This window comes from Electrophorus electricus, unplaced genomic scaffold, assembly GCF_041902795.1.
Source record: "Electrophorus electricus isolate QZ-2024a unplaced genomic scaffold, ASM4190279v1 Scaffold319, whole genome shotgun sequence".
NCBI classification, from domain to species: Eukaryota; Metazoa; Chordata; class Actinopteri; order Gymnotiformes; family Gymnotidae; genus Electrophorus; species Electrophorus electricus.
In genome coordinates, this window is record NW_027658604.1 from 9,427 (window position 1) to 27,500 (window position 18,074).

Below are 18,074 nucleotides of genomic sequence, written 5' to 3' on the forward strand. Positions count from 1 at the left end.
GGAAGTCTATTTCTAGGCTTATATAAAGGGTCAAACTTCTTGAAGTGTGCCCAGGCCCAGAGCTACTTTGCTGTGTATGACTGTGTGACCTCTTGGCCCTGGAATTCTGGTGGTAGTAGTAGTATGATTTAAAGGCACAAAGTGAATGAAGTGTGCCCAGGCCCAGAGCTACTTTGCTGGGCATGACTGTGTTTGACCTCTTGGGCCTGGAAGTCTGGTAGTAGTAGTAGTAGTAGTAGTAGTAGTAGTAGTAGTAGTATGATTTAAAGGTACAAAGTGAATGAAGTGTGCCCAGGCCCAGAGCTACTTTGCTGGGCATGACTGTGTTTGACCTCTTGGGCCTGGAAGTCTATTTCTAGGCTTATATAAAGGGTCAAACATCTTGAAGTGTGCCCAGGCCCAGAGCTACTTTGCTGGGCATGAATGTGTTTGAACTCTTGGGCCTGGAAGTCTGGTAGTAGTAGTATGATTTAAAGGCACAAAGTGATTGAAGTGTGCCCAGGCCCAGAGCTACTTTGCTGGGCATGACTGTGTTTGACCTCTTGGGCCTGGAAGTCTGGTGGTAGTAGTAGTATGATTTAAAGGCACAAAGTGATTGAAGTGTGCCCAGGCCCAGAGCTACTTTGCTGGGCATGACTGTGTTTGACCTCTTGGGCCTGGAAGTCTGGTGGTAGTAGTAGTATGATTTAAAGGCACAAAGTGATTGAAGTGTGCCCAGGCCCAGAGCTACTTTGCTGGGCATGAATGTGTTTGAACTCTTGGGCCTGGAAGTCTGGTAGTAGTAGTAGTAGTAGTAGTAGTAGTAGTAGTAGTAGTATGATTTAAAGGTACAAAGTGAATGAAGTGTGCCCAGGCCCAGAGCTACTTTGCTGGGCATGACTGTGTTTGACGTCTTGGGCCTGGAAGTCTGGTAGTAGTAGTATGATTTAAAGGTACAAAGTGAATGAAGTGTGCCCAGGCCCAGAGCTACTTTGCTGGGCATGACTGTGTTTGACCTCTTGGCTCTGGAAGTCTATTTCTAGGCTTATATAAAGGGTCAAACTTCTTGAAGTGTGCCCAGGCCCAGAGCTACTTTGCTGGGCATGACTGTGTTTGACCTCTGGGGCCTGGAAGTCTGGTAGTAGTAGTATGATTTAAAGGCACAAAGTGATTGAAGTGTGCCCAGGCCCAGAGCTACTTTGCTGGGCATGAATGTGTTTGAACTCTTGGGCCTGGAAGTCTGGTAGTAGTAGTATGATTTAAAGGCACAAAGTGAATGAAGTGTGCCCAGGCCCAGAGCTACTTTGCTGGGCATGACTGTGTTTGACCTCTTGGCTCTGGAAGTCTATTTCTAGGCTTATATACAGGGTCAAACATCTTGAAGTGTGCCCAGGCCCAGAGCTACTTTGCTGGGCATGAATGTGTTTGAACTCTTGGGCCTGGAAGTCTGGTAGTAGTAGTATGATTTAAAGGCACAAAGTGATTGAAGTGTGCCCAGGCCCAGAGCTACTTTGCTGGGCATGACTGTGTTTGACCTCTTGGGCCTGGAAGTCTGGTAGTAGTAGTATGATTTAAAGGCACAAAGTGATTGAAGTGTGCCCAGGCCCAGAGCTACTTTGCTGGGCATGAATGTGTTTGACCTCTTGGGCCTGGAAGTCTGGTGGTAGTAGTAGTATGATTTAAAGGCACAAAGTGAATGAAGTGTGCCCAGGCCCAGAGCTACTTTGCTGTGCATGACTGTGGTTGACCTCTTGGCCCTGGAAGTCTGGTGGTAGTAGTAGTATGATTTAAAGGCACAAAGTGAATGAAGTGTGCCCAGGCCCAGAGCTACTTTGCTGGGCATGAATGTGTTTGAACTCTTGGGCCTGGAAGTCTGGTAGTAGTAGTATGATTTAAAGGCACAAAGTGATTGAAGTGTGCCCAGGCCCAGAGCTACTTTGCTGGGCATGACTGTGTTTGACCTCTTGGGCCTGGAAGTCTGGTGGTAGTAGTAGTATGATTTAAAGGCACAAAGTGATTGAAGTGTGCCCAGGCCCAGAGCTACTTTGCTGGGCATGAATGTGTTTGAACTCTTGGGCCTGGAAGTCTATTTCTAGGCTTATATAAAGGGTCAAACTTCTTGAAGTGTGCCCAGGCCCAGAGCTACTTTGCTGGGCATGACTGTGTTTGACCTCTTGGGCCTGGAAGTCTGGTAGTAGTAGTAGTAGTAGTAGTAGTAGTAGTAGTAGTAGTAGTAGTAGTATGATTTAAAGGTACAAAGTGAATGAAGTGTGCCCAGGCCCACAGCTACTTTGCTGGGCATGACTGTGTTTGACCTCTTGGGCCTGAAAGTCTATTTCTAGGCTTATATAAAGGGTCAAACTTCTTGAAGTGTGCCCAGGCCCAGAGCTACTTTGCTGGGCATGACTGTGTTTGACCTCTGGGGCCTGGAAGTCTGGTAGTAGTAGTATGATTTAAAGACACAAAGTGATTGAAGTGTGCCCAGGCCCAGAGCTACTTTGCTGGGCATGAATGTGTTTGAACTCTTGGGCCTGGAAGTCTGGTAGTAGTAGTATGATTTAAAGGTACAAAGTGAATGAAGTGTGCCCAGGCCCAGAGCTACTTTGCTGTGCATGACTGTGTTTGACCTCTTGGCTCTGGAAGTCTATTTCTAGGCTTATATAAAGGGTCAAACTTCTTGAAGTGTGCCCAGGCCCAGAGCTACTTTGCTGGGCATGACTGTGTTTGACCTCTGGGGCCTGGAAGTCTGGTAGTAGTAGTATGATTTAAAGGCACAAAGTGATTGAAGTGTGCCCAGGCCCAGAGCTACTTTGCTGGGTATGATTCTGTGACCTCTTGGGTCTGGAAATGTGGTACTTTGAATGATTAAAAGAGTGAAACGGTCTGAAGTGTGCGCAGGTGTAAAGCAACCTTGCTAGGCATGAAGGTGTGACCTCCAGGGCCTGGAAGTCTGGTGGTAGTAGTAGTATGATTTAAAGGCACAAAGTGATTGAAGTGTGCCCAGGCCCAGAGCTACTTTGCTGGGCATGAATGTGTTTGACCTCTTGGGCCTGGAAGTCTGGTGGTAGTAGTAGTATGATTTAAAGGTACAAAGTGAATGAAGTGTGCCCAGGCCCAGAGCTACTTTGCTGTGCATGACTGTGTTTGAACTCTTGGGCCTGGAAGTCTATTTCTAGGCTTATATAAAGGGTCAAACATCTTGAAGTGTGCCCAGGCCCAGAGCTACTTTGCTGTGCATGACTGTGGTTGACCTCTTGGCCCTGGAAGTCTGGTGGTAGTAGTAGTATGATTTAAAGGCACAAAGTGAATGAAGTGTGCCCAGGCCCAGAGCTACTTTGCTGGGCATGAATGTGTTTGAACTCTTGGGCCTGGAAGTCTGGTAGTAGTAGTAGTAGTAGTAGTAGTAGTAGTAGTAGTAGTATGATTTAAAGGCACAAAGTGCTTGAAGTGTGCCCAGGCCCAGAGCTACTTTGCTGTGCATGACTGTGTTTGACCTCTTGGCTCTGGAAGTCTATTTCTAGGCTTATATAAAGGGTCAAACTTCTTGAAGTGTGCCCAGGCCCAGAGCTACTTTGCTGTGTATGACTGTGTGACCTCTTGGCCCTGGAATTCTGGTGGTAGTAGTAGTATGATTTAAAGGCACAAAGTGAATGAAGTGTGCCCAGGCCCAGAGCTACTTTGCTGGGCATGAATGTGTTTGAACTCTTGGGCCTGGAAGTCTGGTAGTAGTAGTATGATTTAAAGGCACAAAGTGATTGAAGTGTGCCCAGGCCCAGAGCTACTTTGCTGGGCATGACTGTGTTTGACCTCTTGGGCCTGGAAGTCTGGTAGTAGTAGTATGATTTAAAGGCACAAAGTGATTGAAGTGTGCCCAGGCCCAGAGCTACTTTGCTGGGCATGAATGTGTTTGACCTCTTGGGCCTGGAAGTCTGGTGGTAGTAGTAGTATGATTTAAAGGCACAAAGTGAATGAAGTGTGCCCAGGCCCAGAGCTACTTTGCTGTGCATGACTGTGTTTGACCTCTTGGCTCTGGAAGTCTATTTCTAGGCTTATATAAAGGGTCAAACTTCTTGAAGTGTGCCCAGGCCCAGAGCTACTTTGCTGGGCATGACTGTGTTTGACCTCTGGGGCCTGGAAGTCTGGTAGTAGTAGTATGATTTAAAGGCACAAAGTGATTGAAGTGTGCCCAGGCCCAGAGCTACTTTGCTGGGCATGAATGTGTTTGAACTCTTGGGCCTGGAAGTCTGGTAGTAGTAGTATGATTTAAAGGCACAAAGTGAATGAAGTGTGCCCAGGCCCAGAGCTACTTTGCTGGGCATGACTGTGTTTGACCTCTTGGCTCTGGAAGTCTATTTCTAGGCTTATATACAGGGTCAAACATCTTGAAGTGTGCCCAGGCCCAGAGCTACTTTGCTGGGCATGAATGTGTTTGAACTCTTGGGCCTGGAAGTCTGGTAGTAGTAGTATGATTTAAAGGCACAAAGTGATTGAAGTGTGCCCAGGCCCAGAGCTACTTTGCTGGGCATGACTGTGTTTGACCTCTTGGGCCTGGAAGTCTGGTGGTAGTAGTAGTATGATTTAAAGGCACAAAGTGATTGAAGTGTGCCCAGGCCCAGAGCTACTTTGCTGGGCATGAATGTGTTTGAACTCTTGGGCCTGGAAGTCTATTTCTAGGCTTATATAAAGGGTCAAACATCTTGAAGTGTGCCCAGGCCCAGAGCTACTTTGCTGTGCATGACTGTGGTTGACCTCTTGGCCCTGGAAGTCTGGTGGTAGTAGTAGTATGATTTAAAGGCACAAAGTGAATGAAGTGTGCCCAGGCCCAGAGCTACTTTGCTGGGCATGAATGTGTTTGAACTCTTGGGCCTGGAAGTCTGGTAGTAGTAGTATGATTTAAAGGCACAAAGTGATTGAAGTGTGCCCAGGCCCAGAGCTACTTTGCTGGGCATGACTGTGTTTGACCTCTTGGGCCTGGAAGTCTGGTGGTAGTAGTAGTATGATTTAAAGGCACAAAGTGATTGAAGTGTGCCCAGGCCCAGAGCTACTTTGCTGGGCATGAATGTGTTTGAACTCTTGGGCCTGGAAGTCTGGTGGTAGTAGTAGTATGATTTAAAGGCACAAAGTGATTGAAGTGTGCCCAGGCCCAGAGCTACTTTGCTGGGCATGAATGTGTTTGAACTCTTGGGCCTGGAAGTCTATTTCTAGGCTTATATAAAGGGTCAAACATCTTGAAGTGTGCCCAGGCCCAGAGCTACTTTGCTGTGCATGACTGTGGTTGACCTCTTGGCCCTGGAAGTCTGGTGGTAGTAGTAGTATGATTTAAAGGCACAAAGTGAATGAAGTGTGCCCAGGCCCAGAGCTACTTTGCTGGGCATGAATGTGTTTGAACTCTTGGGCCTGGAAGTCTGGTAGTAGTAGTAGTAGTAGTAGTAGTAGTAGTAGTAGTAGTATGATTTAAAGGCACAAAGTGCTTGAAGTGTGCCCAGGCCCAGAGCTACTTTGCTGTGCATGACTGTGTTTGACCTCTTGGCTCTGGAAGTCTATTTCTAGGCTTATATAAAGGGTCAAACTTCTTGAAGTGTGCCCAGGCCCAGAGCTACTTTGCTGTGTATGACTGTGTGACCTCTTGGCCCTGGAATTCTGGTGGTAGTAGTAGTATGATTTAAAGGCACAAAGTGAATGAAGTGTGCCCAGGCCCAGAGCTACTTTGCTGGGCATGACTGTGTTTGACCTCTTGGGCCTGGAAGTCTGGTAGTAGTAGTATGATTTAAAGGCACAAAGTGATTGAAGTGTGCCCAGGCCCAGAGCTACTTTGCTGGGCATGAATGTGTTTGAACTCTTGGGCCTGGAAGTCTATTTCTAGGCTTATATAAAGGGACAAACTTCTTGAAGTGTGCCCAGGCCCAGAGCTACTTTGCTGTGTATGACTGTGTGACCTCTTGGCCCTGGAATTCTGGTGGTAGTAGTAGTAGTAGTAGTATGATTTAAAGGTACAAAGTGAATGAAGTGTGCCCAGGCCCAGAGCTACTTTGCTGGGCATGACTGTGTTTGACCTCTTGGGCCTGGAAGTCTGGTAGTAGTAGTAGTAGTAGTATGATTTAAAGGCACAAAGTGATTGAAGTGTGCCCAGGCCCAGAGCTACTTTGCTGGGCATGACTGTGTTTGACCTCTTGGGCCTGGAAGTCTGGTGGTAGTAGTAGTATGATTTAAAGGCACAAAGTGATTGAAGTGTGCCCAGGCCCAGAGCTACTTTGCTGGGCATGAATGTGTTTGAACTCTTGGGCCTGGAAGTCTATTTCTAGGCTTATATAAAGGGTCAAACTTCTTGAAGTGTGCCCAGGCCCAGAGCTACTTTGCTGGGCATGACTGTGTTTGACCTCTTGGGCCTGGAAGTCTGGTAGTAGTAGTAGTAGTAGTAGTAGTAGTAGTAGTAGTAGTAGTATGATTTAAAGGTACAAAGTGAATGAAGTGTGCCCAGGCCCAGAGCTACTTTGCTGGGCATGACTGTGTTTGACCTCTTGGGCCTGGAAGTCTATTTCTAGGCTTATATAAAGGGTCAAACTTCTTGAAGTGTGCCCAGGCCCAGATCTACTTTGCTGGGCATGACTGTGTTTGACCTCTTGGGCCTGGAAGTCTGGTAGTAGTAGTAGTAGTAGTAGTAGTAGTAGTAGTAGTAGTAGTAGTAGTAGTATGATTTAAAGGTACAAAGTGAATGAAGTGTGCCCAGGCCCACAGCTACTTTGCTGGGCATGACTGTGTTTGACCTCTTGGGCCTGAAAGTCTATTTCTAGGCTTATATAAAGGGTCAAACTTCTTGAAGTGTGCCCAGGCCCAGATCTACTTTGCTGGGCATGACTGTGTTTGACCTCTTGGGCCTGGAAGTCTGGTAGTAGTAGTAGTAGTAGTAGTAGTAGTAGTAGTATGATTTAAAGGTACAAAGTGAATGAAGTGTGCCCAGGCCCAGAGCTACTTTGCTGGGCATGACTGTGTTTGACCTCTTGGGCCTGGAAGTCTATTTCTAGGCTTATATAAAGGGTCAAACTTCTTGAAGTGTGCCCAGGCCCAGAGCTACTTTGCTGTGTATGACTGTGTGACCTCTTGGCCCTGGAATTCTGGTGGTAGTAGTAGTATGATTTAAAGGCACAAAGTGAATGAAGTGTGCCCAGGCCCAGAGCTACTTTGCTGGGCATGACTGTGTTTGACCTCTTGGGCCTGGAAGTCTGGTAGTAGTAGTAGTAGTAGTAGTAGTAGTAGTAGTAGTAGTAGTAGTATGATTTAAAGGTACAAAGTGAATGAAGTGTGCCCAGGCCCAGAGCTACTTTGCTGGGCATGACTGTGTTTGACCTCTTGGGCCTGGAAGTCTATTTCTAGGCTTATATAAAGGGTCAAACATCTTGAAGTGTGCCCAGGCCCAGAGCTACTTTGCTGGGCATGAATGTGTTTGAACTCTTGGGCCTGGAAGTCTGGTAGTAGTAGTATGATTTAAAGGCACAAAGTGATTGAAGTGTGCCCAGGCCCAGAGCTACTTTGCTGGGCATGACTGTGTTTGACCTCTTGGGCCTGGAAGTCTGGTGGTAGTAGTAGTATGATTTAAAGGCACAAAGTGATTGAAGTGAGCCCAGGCCCAGAGCTACTTTGCTGGGCATGAATGTGTTTGAACTCTTGGGCCTGGAAGTCTGGTAGTAGTAGTAGTAGTAGTAGTAGTAGTAGTAGTAGTAGTAGTATGATTTAAAGGTACAAAGTGAATGAAGTGTGCCCAGGCCCAGAGCTACTTTGCTGGGCATGACTGTGTTTGACGTCTTGGGCCTGGAAGTCTGGTAGTAGTAGTATGATTTAAAGGTACAAAGTGAATGAAGTGTGCCCAGGCCCAGAGCTACTTTGCTGGGCATGACTGTGTTTGACCTCTTGGCTCTGGAAGTCTATTTCTAGGCTTATATAAAGGGTCAAACTTCTTGAAGTGTGCCCAGGCCCAGAGCTACTTTGCTGGGCATGACTGTGTTTGACCTCTGGGGCCTGGAAGTCTGGTAGTAGTAGTATGATTTAAAGGCACAAAGTGATTGAAGTGTGCCCAGGCCCAGAGCTACTTTGCTGGGCATGAATGTGTTTGAACTCTTGGGCCTGGAAGTCTGGTAGTAGTAGTATGATTTAAAGGCACAAAGTGAATGAAGTGTGCCCAGGCCCAGAGCTACTTTGCTGGGCATGACTGTGTTTGACCTCTTGGCTCTGGAAGTCTATTTCTAGGCTTATATACAGGGTCAAACATCTTGAAGTGTGCCCAGGCCCAGAGCTACTTTGCTGGGCATGAATGTGTTTGAACTCTTGGGCCTGGAAGTCTGGTAGTAGTAGTATGATTTAAAGGCACAAAGTGATTGAAGTGTGCCCAGGCCCAGAGCTACTTTGCTGGGCATGACTGTGTTTGACCTCTTGGGCCTGGAAGTCTGGTAGTAGTAGTATGATTTAAAGGCACAAAGTGATTGAAGTGTGCCCAGGCCCAGAGCTACTTTGCTGGGCATGAATGTGTTTGACCTCTTGGGCCTGGAAGTCTGGTGGTAGTAGTAGTATGATTTAAAGGCACAAAGTGAATGAAGTGTGCCCAGGCCCAGAGCTACTTTGCTGTGCATGACTGTGTTTGACCTCTTGGCTCTGGAAGTCTATTTCTAGGCTTATATAAAGGGTCAAACTTCTTGAAGTGTGCCCAGGCCCAGAGCTACTTTGCTGGGCATGACTGTGTTTGACCTCTGGGGCCTGGAAGTCTGGTAGTAGTAGTATGATTTAAAGGCACAAAGTGATTGAAGTGTGCCCAGGCCCAGAGCTACTTTGCTGGGCATGAATGTGTTTGAACTCTTGGGCCTGGAAGTCTGGTAGTAGTAGTATGATTTAAAGGCACAAAGTGAATGAAGTGTGCCCAGGCCCAGAGCTACTTTGCTGGGCATGACTGTGTTTGACCTCTTGGCTCTGGAAGTCTATTTCTAGGCTTATATACAGGGTCAAACATCTTGAAGTGTGCCCAGGCCCAGAGCTACTTTGCTGGGCATGAATGTGTTTGAACTCTTGGGCCTGGAAGTCTGGTAGTAGTAGTATGATTTAAAGGCACAAAGTGATTGAAGTGTGCCCAGGCCCAGAGCTACTTTGCTGGGCATGACTGTGTTTGACCTCTTGGGCCTGGAAGTCTGGTGGTAGTAGTAGTATGATTTAAAGGCACAAAGTGATTGAAGTGTGCCCAGGCCCAGAGCTACTTTGCTGGGCATGAATGTGTTTGAACTCTTGGGCCTGGAAGTCTATTTCTAGGCTTATATAAAGGGTCAAACATCTTGAAGTGTGCCCAGGCCCAGAGCTACTTTGCTGTGCATGACTGTGGTTGACCTCTTGGCCCTGGAAGTCTGGTGGTAGTAGTAGTATGATTTAAAGGCACAAAGTGAATGAAGTGTGCCCAGGCCCAGAGCTACTTTGCTGGGCATGAATGTGTTTGAACTCTTGGGCCTGGAAGTCTGGTAGTAGTAGTATGATTTAAAGGCACAAAGTGATTGAAGTGTGCCCAGGCCCAGAGCTACTTTGCTGGGCATGACTGTGTTTGACCTCTTGGGCCTGGAAGTCTGGTGGTAGTAGTAGTATGATTTAAAGGCACAAAGTGATTGAAGTGTGCCCAGGCCCAGAGCTACTTTGCTGGGCATGAATGTGTTTGAACTCTTGGGCCTGGAAGTCTGGTGGTAGTAGTAGTATGATTTAAAGGCACAAAGTGATTGAAGTGTGCCCAGGCCCAGAGCTACTTTGCTGGGCATGAATGTGTTTGAACTCTTGGGCCTGGAAGTCTATTTCTAGGCTTATATAAAGGGTCAAACATCTTGAAGTGTGCCCAGGCCCAGAGCTACTTTGCTGTGCATGACTGTGGTTGACCTCTTGGCCCTGGAAGTCTGGTGGTAGTAGTAGTATGATTTAAAGGCACAAAGTGAATGAAGTGTGCCCAGGCCCAGAGCTACTTTGCTGGGCATGAATGTGTTTGAACTCTTGGGCCTGGAAGTCTGGTAGTAGTAGTAGTAGTAGTAGTAGTAGTAGTAGTAGTAGTATGATTTAAAGGCACAAAGTGCTTGAAGTGTGCCCAGGCCCAGAGCTACTTTGCTGTGCATGACTGTGTTTGACCTCTTGGCTCTGGAAGTCTATTTCTAGGCTTATATAAAGGGTCAAACTTCTTGAAGTGTGCCCAGGCCCAGAGCTACTTTGCTGTGTATGACTGTGTGACCTCTTGGCCCTGGAATTCTGGTGGTAGTAGTAGTATGATTTAAAGGCACAAAGTGAATGAAGTGTGCCCAGGCCCAGAGCTACTTTGCTGGGCATGACTGTGTTTGACCTCTTGGGCCTGGAAGTCTGGTAGTAGTAGTATGATTTAAAGGCACAAAGTGATTGAAGTGTGCCCAGGCCCAGAGCTACTTTGCTGGGCATGAATGTGTTTGAACTCTTGGGCCTGGAAGTCTATTTCTAGGCTTATATAAAGGGACAAACTTCTTGAAGTGTGCCCAGGCCCAGAGCTACTTTGCTGTGTATGACTGTGTGACCTCTTGGCCCTGGAATTCTGGTGGTAGTAGTAGTAGTAGTAGTATGATTTAAAGGTACAAAGTGAATGAAGTGTGCCCAGGCCCAGAGCCAGGCCTGGGCAGCAGGGGGCGCTCCTGGCCATGCCCAGCGAGTTTCGTGCGAATCGGACCTGGTCCGGAAGAGATACGAAGGGAAAACTCATTACTCGTCGGGGTGGCACATCCAGGCTCTCGACCCTCCCAAAGCGTCCGACCAGGGTGCACCCTGCCGGGCATGGTTAGCCGCCAGCCCCCTTCCTGGAGGTCTGGTTGGCACGGGGTTTTGATTTATCGGTTTCATATCTCTGGGCTCCTTGGGAGCAGAAAGTCGGTTGAGGGCCCTTTGGAAAGAGCCGGGGCTGCCGTTTAACGCTGTCCAAGCGGCAGGCGAAGCGCACCCACCGTTTTTACGCTATGATTTTTTAAAACCGCCGGGGCGGCAAACACAGGGCCGGTCGGGTTTGAAGACGAATATCTCTTCGGCCCTTGGGAGGAGAGAAGCAGCGCGGGTCACCTTTGAACGCGCTCGCTGCCAGGAACGTCTGGCGTAAAAGTTTCGTGGGAATCGGACGTTCCTAGGCTGAGAAGCGAGCGCCCGCCCTCGGGCGGTCGGGGGCCCCTTTCTCATTCCCCGTCTGGGCTAAAAATACGAGGTCGGACCCGATGGACTCGGGAGACTGGAGAGTACCAGGGAGACCCTGGAAGCAGGCGACCCGACCCACGCTTCGCTGTCTCCTCGGCCCTCGGGAGTAGAAGCGCGGGGACGGTGGCGTGGGCAGCAGGGGGCGCTCCTGGCCATGCCCAGCGAGTTTCGTGCGAATCGGACCTGGTCCGGAAGAGATACGAAGGGAAAACTCATTACTCGTCGGGGTGGCACATCCAGGCTCTCGACCCTCCCAAAGCGTCCGACCAGGGTGCACCCTGCCGGGCATGGTTAGCCGCCAGCCCCCTTCCTGGAGGTCTGGTTGGCACGGGGTTTTGATTTATCGGTTTCATATCTCTGGGCTCCTTGGGAGCAGAAAGTCGGTTGAGGGCCCTTTGGAAAGAGCCGGGGCTGCCGTTTAACGCTGTCCAAGCGGCAGGCGAAGCGCACCCACCGTTTTTACGCTATGATTTTTTAAAACCGCCGGGGCGGCAAACACAGGGCCGGTCGGGTTTGAAGACGAATATCTCTTCGGCCCTTGGGAGGAGAGAAGCAGCGCGGGTCACCTTTGAACGCGCTCGCTGCCAGGAACGTCTGGCGTAAAAGTTTCGTGGGAATCGGACGTTCCTAGGCTGAGAAGCGAGCGCCCGCCCTCGGGCGGTCGGGGGCCCCTTTCTCATTCCCCGTCTGGGCTAAAAATACGAGGTCGGACCCGATGGACTCGGGAGACTGGAGAGTACCAGGGAGACCCTGGAAGCAGGCGACCCGACCCACGCTTCGCTGTCTCCTCGGCCCTCGGGAGTAGAAGCGCGGGGACGGTGGCGTGGGCAGCAGGGGGCGCTCCTGGCCATGCCCAGCGAGTTTCGTGCGAATCGGACCTGGTCCGGAAGAGATACGAAGGGAAAACTCATTACTCGTCGGGGTGGCACATCCAGGCTCTCGACCCTCCCAAAGCGTCCGACCAGGGTGCACCCTGCCGGGCATGGTTAGCCGCCAGCCCCCTTCCTGGAGGTCTGGTTGGCACGGGGTTTTGATTTTTCGGTTTCATATCTCTGGGCTCCTTGGGAGCAGAAAGTCGGTTGAGGGCCCTTTGGAAAGAGCCGGGGCTGCCGTTTAACGCTGTCCAAGCGGCAGGCGAAGCGCACCCACCGTTTTTACGCTATGATTTTTTAAAACCGCCGGGGCGGCAAACACAGGGCCGGTCGGGTTTGAAGACGAATATCTCTTCGGCCCTTGGGAGGAGAGAAGCAGCGCGGGTCACCTTTGAACGCGCTCGCTGCCAGGAACGTCTGGCGTAAAAGTTTCGTGGGAATCGGACGTTCCTAGGCTGAGAAGCGAGCGCCCGCCCTCGGGCGGTCGGGGGCCCCTTTCTCATTCCCCGTCTGGGCTAAAAATACGAGGTCGGACCCGATGGACTCGGGAGACTGGAGAGTACCAGGGAGACCCTGGAAGCAGGCGACCCGACCCACGCTTCGCTGTCTCCTCGGCCCTCGGGAGTAGAAGCGCGGGGACGGTGGCGTGGGCAGCAGGGGGCGCTCCTGGCCATGCCCAGCGAGTTTCGTGCGAATCGGACCTGGTCCGGAAGAGATACGAAGGGAAAACTCATTACTCGTCGGGGTGGCACATCCAGGCTCTCGACCCTCCCAAAGTGTCCGACCAGGGTGCACCCTGCCGGGCTAAGAGAACAGCCAGGTGAACCCTGGAGGTTCCGAACTCCAGACCCCTGGACCCGACGGCTCAGTCCGCCTCAGGTGCACTACAGAGGTCCTCGGGCTGTCCCTGAGTGCATTAAAACGGAAATCAGAATTACTCCCCCGGGTGGCACTTCCAGGCTCTCGACCCTCCCAAAGTGTCCGACCAGGGTGCACCCTGCTGGGCATGGTTAGCCGCCAGCCCCCTTCCTGGAGGTCTGGTTGGCACGGGGTTTTGCAAATAGGTCCCGTCGGGTATATGGGAGAGCAAAGAGAATCAATGGGGTCCAAGCACTAAATTCATCCAGTGGCGTTCTCTGGAAGCCCAAGGGGAGTCCGAGGGGTGTTCGGCCGGCAAGGGGAGCTCTCCCTCGGACACATGATCAAACGCCTGTCCCCTACCGGAAAGTGGTGTGCTCTGGATGCCCCCCCCCCCCCCATCCCCCGAGGGGGGTGCTTATCCCGCGAGGGGAGCCCTCCTCGGGTTAAGTGAACCATCATGCCGATTCCCCTATGGAAGTGGGCACATCCAGGCACACAGTCTGCTTTGCTCTCCCCGACCCGAGTGCGTCTGTTGGGCTGAGTGTACGCCCAGGCAACTGGATCCAATGGCTCAGTCCGCCGCAGCGTGCTTCGACGATGGGTCGTACAGCCATGCCACCAGGGTGGGCGTGTTTGTAAATGTACCAGTGGATTCTCGTCGGCCTGCCACATCCATGGTATCGACCCACCAGGCCTGTCCGACCAGGGGTTGACCCTGGACGGGCACGGTCTGTGGTTTGGCCCTTGTCCTAGATGAAATCGGGCACGGGGTTTTCTGGCCAGGTACCATCGGGTTACTGGGAGAGCGGCTTCGGTCTCCAGGTGAGACCAATGGTGAAGCAGCACGAGGCAATGGAGAGCATGCAAAGCGATGGGGAAGCCATGCACGGCAATGGCCACGAAAAAAAAAAAAAAATCACCACGGAAGGAACGTGAAGAACAAGGAGGAGTGTAGTGACACTGCCCAAAGCTGCCCGGTGTTGCAGGGGTCTATTGGTGTGTTGCTTCCTTGTTTGGTAGAGTGGAGTACCAGACCCGCCAGGGGTAGGCAAACCATTCCCCCTACGGTAAGTGAGGAGCCAGCCATTTGACGAGCGGGTGTCCACGTGTACGGGTGCGAGCGCTATCCCCCCACACGGGGTTAGGCCACGGCCTTAGGTGGACGTCTGCCGACCAGCCCCGGCTGATCCAGAACTTCTGATGTGGAGAGCGGTTTTGACAGATCCTCCCTGGTTCTAGCGGGTCAAGCCTCTGATGGGGGGTGGGGGTTATTTGTAACCCATCCCAGAACTCTCTGGGGGAGACTCAGACGGCCAGTCTGTCTACTCAGTTGTCCTATACTGGTGTCTGTGGTTTGGGAGGAAGGGAGTGCCCTGCTTTGTTGGCCTCCTCTTCAAACCTACCTGGGCCCACGAATCACTCTTCTTGGTTACATCACGAAACGTAGGTTGAGCGAGGCTAGGGGGGAGGGAATTCGACGAGGTCTTTCCCTTGTCCCCCCACCAGCGGCCCACGAAAATCAAAACGGCGTGAAGAGAGGGAACGCCGAAAGCACCTGGAGTCGGCCGTCCGCACCTCCGGAGGAGGTGGACGGGGTACGGTGCGGGCATGACCGGATGGGACAGCTTTGCATCAAGGTGAGAGGTCGGCGTCCGAAGGCCAGAGGGCGGTGCGCGAGCACGTTTACACTGGCCGCGGAAGCTGTCCTGGGTAGCCCTGTATGGCGTCTGGACCTGACGGCGCACGCACTTACAACCCGCTGCTTCCTAGCCCCCGGAAGGGGAGGCGGATGTCACTCGTGGTTCATCCCAGACCACGGTGCAAACTACCTGGTTGATCCTGCCAGTAACATATGCTTGTCTCAAAGATTAAGCCATGCAGGTCTAAGTGCACACGGCCGGTACAGTGAAACTGCGAATGGCTCATTAAATCAGTTATGGTTCCTTTGATCGCTCCACACGTTACTCGGATAACTGTGGTAATTCTAGAGCTAATACATGCAAACGAGCGCTGACCCTTCGGGGGATGCGTGCATTTATCAGACCCAAAACCCATCCGGGGGGCTCGGGCCCCCCGGCCGCTTTGGTGACTCTAGATAACCTCGGGCCGATCGCGCGCCCTCCGCGGCGGCGACGTCTCATTCGAATGTCTGCCCTATCAACTTTCGATGGTACCATAGTCGGCTACCATGGTGACCACGGGTAACGGGGAATCAGGGTTCGATTCCGGAGAGGGAGCCTGAGAAACGGCTACCACATCCAAGGAAGGCAGCAGGCGCGCAAATTACCCATTCCCGACACGGGGAGGTAGTGACGAAAAATAACGATACAGGTCTCTTTCGAGGCCCTGTAATCGGAATGAGCGTATCCTAAACCCATGGGTGAGGACCCATTGGAGGGCAAGTCTGGTGCCAGCAGCCGCGGTAATTCCAGCTCCAATAGCGTATATTAAAGTTGCTGCAGTTAAAAAGCTCGTAGTTGGATGTCGGGAGTGGGCTGGCGGTCCGCCGCGAGGCGTGCCACCGCCTGTCTCAGACCCTGTCTCCCGGTGCCCCCCGGATGCCCTTGGCTGGGTGTCCGGACGGGGCTCGGAGCGTTTACTTTGAAAAAATTAGAGTGTTCAAAGCGGGCCCGCTTCTCGCCTGAATACCTGAGCTAGGAATAATGGAATAGGACTCCGGTTCTATTTTGTGGGTTTCCTGAACCAGGGCCATGATTAAGAGGGACGGCCGGGGGCATTCGTATTGCGCCGCTAGAGGTGAAATTCTTGGACCGGCGCAAGACGGACGAAAGCGAAAGCATTTGCCAAGAATGTTTTCATTAATCAAGAACGAAAGTCGGAGGTTCGAAGACGATCAGATACCGTCGTAGTTCCGACCGTAAACTATGCCGACCCGCGATCCGGCGGCGTTATTCCCATGACCCGCCGGGCAGCGTGAGGGAAACCACGAGTCTGTGGGTTCCGGGGGGAGTATGGTTGCAAAGCTGAAACTTAAAGGAATTGACGGAAGGGCACCACCAGGAGTGGAGCCTGCGGCTTAATTTGACTCAACACGGGAAACCTCACCCGGCCCGGACACGGAAAGGATTGACAGATTGATAGCTCTTTCTCGATTCTGTGGGTGGTGGTGCATGGCCGTTCTTAGTTGGTGGAGCGATTTGTCTGGTTAATTCCGATAACGAACGAGACTCCGGCATGCTAAATAGTTACGCGGCCCTCCGCGGTCGGCGTCAAACTTCTTAGAGGGACAAGTGGCGTTCAGCCACGCGAGATGGAGCAATAACAGGTCTGTGATGCCCTTAGATGTCCGGGGCTGCACGCGCGCCACAATGGTTGGATCAGCGTGTGCCTACCCTACACCGAGAGGTGCGGGTAATCCGCTGAACCCCATTCGTGATGGGGACTGGGGATTGCAATTATTCCCCATGAACGAGGAATTCCCAGTAAGCGCGGGTCATAAGCTCGCGTTGATTAAGTCCCTGCCCTTTGTACACACCGCCCGTCGCTACTACCGATCGGATGGTTTAGTGAGGTCCTCGGATCGGCCCCGCCGGGGCTCCTCGCGGGCCTTGGCGGAGCGCCGAGAAGTCGATCAAACTTGACTATCTAGAGGAAGTAAAAGTCGTAACAAGGTTTTCGTAGGTGAACCTGCGAAAGGATCATTAACGGGTAACGCTGTCCGGCGTGCCTCCTCTCCCGACCCCCTCGACTTCGCCGTCCCCCCGCGTCGGGGCCCAGGGTCGAAAGGGTCTTCGGGGTTGCTGTTACACGTGGTCGCTTGCAGGTCAGGCTGGACAGAAGGCATAAAGGAGGAGCCTAGTCCCTCCCACCCCTTCCTCGTCCTCCGCCTCTTCCTCCGCGTCGTCCTTCAGCACCCCCCCCCCGCAGGCCCCGGTATTCTCTGGGTTCCAGCGCGAGAGACGCGTCGTTCAAAAAACTCGGCGTCCCCGCTCGTCGGGCGAAGGCCGGTTTCCCCTCACCTTGCCGGCAGGAGAAGCGCCTGCGAGTCGAGCGGGTCGTACGGGTCCGTCCCGCGCCCTCCCTCTCGCTCGCACGGCCGCTGCCTCCGTCCACCGCGAGGGGTTTTCCTATTTTGTTGTCCTTGTCATTCATCCCCGTCCCCTTGCTCGCTGACGAGCGGACTTTCCGGGGGGGGTTGCGAGCGCTGCTCCTCGTGGGGCAGGCCATGGCCCTTCCTGTGTTCGTCCGCCCACCGGCGTCCTGGGGCGTGGTGGTGGTGGGTGGCGCAGCCGGTTCCCCTGCTTCTCTCTCTCAGAAAGGAGTCTCAGGGGGACCCCCGGCAGGTACCTAGGGCTTGGCCCACGCTACGTGAGTTCCACCCCTTTCGAGGGGTCGGACGGGGCGGGCGCGGAGGGCCGCGGTTCAAAGACTGACTCGTCTGCCACGTGGGGCGTGTGGGCAAAGCGCAACCCCGCGCCCGTTTCAACACTCGCAGACGGGGGCGCCTGACCGGTTGGTGAAACCTTTTAAACCTGTCTTTGTAGTCGTGGTGAAAGACCTAAACTGAGCCTGAAATAAAAGAGTACAACTCTTAGCGGTGGATCACTTGGCTCGTGCGTCGATGAAGAACGCAGCCAGCTGCGAGAACTAATGTGAATTGCAGGACACATTGATCATCGACATTTCGAACGCACATTGCGGCCCCGGGTCCATCCCGGGGCTACGCCTGTCTGAGGGTCGCTATTCCTATCTGTCGGACCTGCCTTCTCAGGCGGGACCGCGGTTGGAGGTTCGTAGGTGGGGGGGTGCCCCCTGGCCTCCGTCTTCCTAAAAGCAGACGGTTCCCGGTCGCTGTCTCGGTGAGATCCGGTCGGTGGGTTCGCTGCGGTTGAGTGCCCGTTCTCCGTGCACAAGCTTCTCCTCCCCCGCTTCGGTTCGTTTCGGTTCGTTTCGGCTCCGCTCCTGGCCTGGCCAGGAACGTGGTCCCCTGCGCCCGAGAAAGAAGCGAGCGTGGCTGCCGGTGGGTTCTCTCCGCTTTGGCTGCCCACGTTTTCGCTTCTTTTCTCACCCCCTGCGCAGGCGGATCACGGAAAGGTGTCTGTTCTGTTCCGTTACGTGCGCGAGCGGAGGGAGGTTGTTGTTACATGCGTTCCCCCCCCCCCTCCCCCGGTGGGGGGGGTGGGGGGGTCG

At 52.5% G+C, this 18,074-nt stretch overlaps 2 non-coding genes across 2 annotated transcripts; both read left to right on the forward strand.

Annotated features, from left to right (window-relative positions):
• The first annotated feature begins 14,749 nt into the window (after positions 1–14,749).
• LOC145655686 (18S ribosomal RNA) lies at positions 14,750–16,588 on the forward strand. Its single transcript, XR_014121684.1, has one exon. It is a non-coding gene; the product is annotated as an 18S ribosomal RNA (ribosomal RNA).
• An 882-nt stretch (positions 16,589–17,470) lies between these two features.
• On the forward strand, positions 17,471–17,624 carry LOC145655685 (5.8S ribosomal RNA). Its single transcript, XR_014121683.1, has one exon. It is a non-coding gene; the product is annotated as a 5.8S ribosomal RNA (ribosomal RNA).
• Positions 17,625–18,074: the final 450 nt, after the last annotated feature.